The 6,000-nt window shown below is 38.1% G+C and overlaps 1 long non-coding RNA gene across 1 annotated transcript in view; it reads left to right on the top strand.

Annotated features, from left to right (window-relative positions):
• LOC150078351 (uncharacterized) overlaps window positions 1-5,721 on the top strand; it is a 75,442-nt gene extending 69,721 nt beyond the window's left edge. The window contains exon 3 of the long non-coding RNA XR_016547644.1: window positions 5,630-5,721. This is a non-coding gene — a long non-coding RNA (uncharacterized LOC150078351). The remainder of the gene's footprint in view (window positions 1-5,629) is intronic.
• The last annotated feature ends 279 nt before the right edge of the window (window positions 5,722-6,000 follow it).

Raw genomic sequence — 6,000 nt, forward strand, 5'->3', positions numbered from 1 at the left:
TAAAAAATGAAATAGAAGAGTTCAGATCTTCTCTTTCTGGTGAAGGCTTGGAAATGCTCCTAATAACCTAGTCTAGGTAGCAGTGCCACTGTGATAAACAAAACTTTGACTCTACATATCTGAAGAGGGCAAAATATTCAGCAGTCTTTATTGAAGCAGTCAAAATCAGCATGAAGCTGAGGTCTAATTGAATATCCAAACAGAATTCCACAGACAGAAAAATGTTAACTAAGTGTGATATTTAATTTCTAGTGGACCACTTTGTAAAAACCTTACTTTTTCTGATAATTCTGTTTCTCCCCCCCCCCCACTTTTTTTTAGTGAACTCTTGCTTTTTGCACAAAATATTCTTGCACCCTTTCTATTTAAGTGTATTACATCCTTGCAGAAGCAGTCTCTCCTGCTTTTGCAGCATCTGGAAACTGAGTGCCTTAGAGGAGGTTTCCCTCCTGTAAGGTACTCCTGTTTCCCTCCTGCATACAAAGTGCCTGATCTGTAGTTTTTGAAAGTCAGATGTTGGTAGCTATCTAGTGCTAATACTACAGTATCTTCATCTTCATTCCCATTGGGCGTCTCCATGGCCAGGTGTGAAGGAGCAGCAGTGCGTAGCACACGCTTCTTGATTAAACCGGGGTTCGAGCCCGTCACCACCAAATGCGGAGGATGCGGAAAGGTCAAGGAATGACCACCGCATGACCCGGAGCAATATGCCCTTAGTTGCTAATGCTCCTTAAAAAAAAAACCAAAACAAAATCATTCCCATTGTTATGTCTTAGTAAAAAAATTTGGTCTTCTGTAGTCAGATTTTTAATGCATATCATTATACTTGTAATGCCAACTCACAAATTTCTTATACTAAAAAAAAAATGGCACAAAAGCAAATTTTTAGAATGGATAGACAAATGTTTTTTTTTTTTTGCTCATGTTGTATAATCCTACTTCCTCACAACAATTATTATTACTACTAAAACAAAACATACAGAGAGAGAGATATATATATGACTAACATGATTAAATTATAATAAATTGTCCATAGTGGAGACCTTTTTTCTTTCCTTCTGACAAGCATATTGCAGTGTAGAAACTACATCAATTATTGTTTCATAATGAGTTCGAAACACCCTGTGAAACCAGGCGCCTCTGTAGCCAGTTGGGAAGGAGCAGCAGTGCGTAGCACACGCTTCTTGATTAGACTGGGGTTCGAGCCCGTCACCACCAAATACGGAGGGTGCGGAAAGGTCAGGGAATGACCACCGCATATCCTGGAGCAAATATGGCCTTAGTTGCTAATGCTCCAAAAAAACAAAAACAACAACCCTGTGAAACCATTCAAATGTACTGTGGAGAAATTCAATTAATTTCTATTATGTAATGTTAAATATTGTTCAGTTTTCTTTTTGGCAATGTACCTGATGAGATACAATGCTAGCAGAAACATTTTCAAACTTAGTTTAAAAAACCAAAGTTATTCTTCCTGAGATGAATTCCACTCAAAGCATCTTGTTTTTCAAACCTAAATAAAACTGATGATAAACTGAACTTAATTTACTTTATAGTGAAATCTGGACGGAATTATTTCTTCAGAGATAATTCATCTTACTCTAGCAATAAGAAAACCACCTCTTTTCGAGCATCAGCTCATTTTCTATCGCTGTTTACAGGAGAATAATAGAATAGTGGTTCATATTCAATGGAGCAGTCGTGTTTTGGGAAGATGCTATTCAGTTTAGTGAAGGAGTAGGAGGAGAGGGTGGAAAAGGACACGTGGAGTTGGGGGGAGGAACTCGATCTTGTCTAAGTTTCATATCCTTACAAAATTGGTAGATGATCAAGTAGTGTTTAATATGTTCTTGTGGTATGGTTTAAATTTGGTAATTGTCAGCTTCATTTTTGCACAATTTATGTTCATTATTTTCTTTTATTCAGATTATTGCATTAACTTTGGCATGTGCACCATTTTTTTACATGAGTGGAAAGTTTTATCTAACCTCCTTTGTGTTTAAAACTATACTTATGGTAATTAATTTGTGTGTGACCTGTTTGAATGACCATATCTCATAGTTGTTGAATGTATTTTTCTTGGTAGTTATCCTGGCAGTTTACCACATAGAGGATATTGTATTGTTAGGATGTTTGAAAAAGAAGCTGATTTTTGAATAAATAGAAAAAAAAGCTGATTTTATGTCTGTATTAAGAAAAATGTCTAGTTTTACTTGCTATGGAACTATGGTACCATAGCACTATTATTTTGCTGCAACGTTGTAGTCGCTTTTCTTTTATGCTGAATATTAGGCTTGGATTTTTGGCAGTGTTTATCTAACTTCATGTATTAGGGAAGGAACCTCACACCAAAGGTTGTACTGATATATTGTAGTTCTCCTTCTAAAACAATCACCTGGAAAAACAATGCGTTGCAGCAATTGAACATAGTCCTTAATTTCAAGATGAAATGTAGGCCCAATCCAAATGAAAGTCAAATACAGTCCATCAGAAGTTTCAGTAAACAAAATGTAAGTGTAATACAAAAAATTGACAGAGGAGATAAAATAGCTATATTAGGTAAGACATCATACAGTAATACACTGGACCAAATAAAAGAAGATAAGAAAAAGAACTTGTAAAAGTTTTTAGACAAAAACAAAGAAATAACTGGCGCAATTATGTTCCTTTCCCTCTGACCGCTTTTGTCCTTGCAACTTGACTTTCTCTAGTCAAGGTTGGCAGGGTTGTTAATGATAGTAATGGCAGTGTGCTACTGCAACAGGATCTAGATAATTTGGGCAGATGGGCTAAGAAGTGGCAACTGAAGTTTAACCTTGACAAATGCAAAGTACTGCATATGGGTAGAAGTAACCCCAGAGAAACGTACCAACTGTGTGGTACTACACTTAAGGTGGTAGAAAATGAAAAAGACCTGGGAGTAATTGTGCAGTCAGATATGAAGTTCTCTGAGCAATGCAAACAGGCTGCCAGGGCAGGTCATGGGGTTTTGTCAATGATATATAGGAATTTTGCTAGCAGGGAAAAGGAGGTGATTATCCGTCTGTATAAGGCAATGGTCAGGCCACGCCTTGAATACTGCGTACAGGTCTGGAGGCCTCATTTTAGGAAGGATGTAGATTTACTTGAGCGTGTACAGAGAAGGGCAACAAGATTGGTGAGAGGATTGAAGGGATCCTCTTACCAAGAGAGGCTTAAGTTCTGCAAATTGCAGTGACTGGAGACTAGGCACCTGCGCGGTGATCTGATTGAGGTATATAAGGCCTTGAATGGGTTGAGCACGCTGAATTCTGATGGGATCCTTCCACTTGTTCAGATTACAAACCTAAGAGGGCATAAATTCAAATTAAGAAAAGACAGATGTAGAATAGATGTGCGGAAATTTGCCTTTAGCCAGCGGGTGGTTAATTGCTGGAACAAACTTCCATCTGTCGTTGTGGAAGTTGATAGGTTGAATAAATTTAAGGAGGAACTGGACAGGCATTTGAAGGGAATGGTGTGATTTTTTTTTTTTTTTGGCTGATGCTGCATAAGCTCATACATTTGCTTTCTTGCATCACATGCCACTACTACTAGTCCAACTTTCCTAACAGTGAGGTAATTTTCCTTGGTGATTTTAATGTTCACAACTCCAGCTGGCTTCCGTTTTCTAGTCACACTGACCCAGCTGGTCGAGATGCTGAGACTTTTGCAATTACTAATGACCTTGCACAGATTGTTCATTTACCTACAAGAATACCAGAAATCCTAACCATACAGCCTACATGCTTGATCTTTTTCTCATAAACAACTCTTCTAAGTACACGGTCGAAATGAGAGGTCCTTTCCACCCCTCAGATCACAACTTGGTGATTGTCTCTTCTCCAATGGAGCCTTTATCTAATGGCTATTCCCAAACTTGTATTGTTTGGCATTACAAGAATGCATAAGTAATGGAGAAATCAATTAACCACCAACTCTCTTAAACTACCTAGAAACCTTCCGTCTGATCGACGATCGCCAGTATGAATTCCATCAGTGTAGATCCACTGGTGATATTCTGGCTTACGTTACCCATATATGGACTAATTCAATGGAAATGTTTGGTGAAACACAAGCAGTTGCTCTTGACGTCTCAAAGGCTTTCGATCGTGTTTGGCATAAAGGTCTTCTAAACAAGATTCCATCTTATGGTTTGCTAACCGTTTTTTGTAATTGGTTATCCAGTTTTCTCTCTGATCGCTCACTGAGGTTGATGGTAGATGGCCTCTGTCTTTTAACTTCTCCACCAATGCCGGTGACCCCCAAGGTTCAGTTCTTCCCCCCCCACTCTTTTTCCTCTTGTATATTAATGACCTTCTTCCACTGACTGGAAATCCTATTCATGTTTTGCTGATGATAGCACATTGCATCCACTTTCCATTTTGAGAAACCTTGCCCTGCTCAATCAGCTTGAACTTCTCGAAAATCTGCTACCATTTCCTTAAATGCCGATCTCCAGGTAATTCTTCAGTGGGGCAAAGACAACTTAGTTGATTTCAATCCTTCTAAAACTCAGTCTTGTCTTATATCTCGCAAAAAGGACCTCTGATTATCTTTTCTGACACTCTGATTTCTAGGCAAATGATATATCTCTTTTGGGGATTATTCTGACTTCTAATCTCTCTTGCCACAAGCACATTATAAATATTGCTTCCTCTGCATCTAAAAAACTTATTTTTCTCTTTCGTTCTCGGCGTTACTTTTCTTCCAAACAGCTGTTCACTCTGCCCTACCATGAAATATTGTTCCCACATCTGGGGTGGTGCCTCGAAAACTTCTCTCAGGCTTCTTGATTCCGTTCAGAAGTGGTCAGTTAGGTTAATTAATGATTCATCTCTAACAGAGTCTCTCCACTCACTGTCTCTCCTATGTACTGTTTCTGCTGCATGCCTCTTCTACAGATATTTCCATGGGCACTGTTCTTCTGAATTGGCTTCTATAATTCCCGCTCTCTCTCTCTCTCTCTTTCAAAACAGTCTGAACACGTGCCGCCACCAGCCAACATCCATTTACTGTCCAACTTCAAACTCACAGAACCAACTTTTCATCTTCCTCGTTTATTCATTCAACTGCTGTTTTCTGGAACAACCTTTCTTCCTTCCTTCCTATGTGGGGTCCTCCGTAGCCAGGTGAGCAGGAGCAGCAGTACATAGCACATGCTTCTTGATTAGACCAGGGTTTGAGCCCATGCCCACCAAATACAGAGTATGCGGAAAGGTCAAGGAATGACCACCACATATCTCCGGAGCAATATGGCCTTAGTTGCTAATGCTCCTAAAAACCAAATAACAAACAACAACAACATCCTTCCTACGTATTTCCTGAAAATTTCAGTCTACAGAAGTTCAAATCCAATGTCAATAAATATCTTCTTTTGTGTTCTCAACCTCCAACCCAAAAAAAAAAAAAAAAAAAACCCACTCTTTCCATAAAATATTTATCCCCATGATTTATATATTACATCTCACATGTCATATTGCTTTGTTGGGTGATCCTCCTTCTAATTCAAATCTAAATTGAAATCTAAGTTTAAGTGCATTCTGAATAATTTTGATAATTTGTGTTAATGAATTCCAGGTATTAAATCATGATTCATTTTGACTTTTAGTGAGTGTGAATTATCTGTGGCCCAGCATGGTAAAGAAAATATACGTCACACTGAAGGAACTATTATACTTCATGTTCTCTTTGCTGTCAAGCAGGATCAGCAACTTGGAAAAGAATTTGTGAAAATAATAAAAGTTTGTTGAATTTGTTTTTTTTTTTCATAATTGCTAAACATATATTGAATATAGATATATCAATTTCTTAATACTTTTACAAAGCGTGAATTCTTTATATTGCAGCAGTCCCCAACTTTTAAAGTCCCCTATCCCAACACCACTGCTTACCGAAGAGGTGCCTGCAAAAGCTCTTAAAAATCTTTGGGTTTGTCTAGAAGACAGTAAATTAATCAATGAATTCGTCCTTTCCCAAACT

Source organism: Mastigoproctus giganteus, chromosome 11 (assembly GCF_048544385.1).
Source record: "Mastigoproctus giganteus isolate SK-2022 chromosome 11, ASM4854438v1, whole genome shotgun sequence".
Classification (NCBI taxonomy): Eukaryota; Metazoa; Arthropoda; class Arachnida; order Uropygi; family Thelyphonidae; genus Mastigoproctus; species Mastigoproctus giganteus.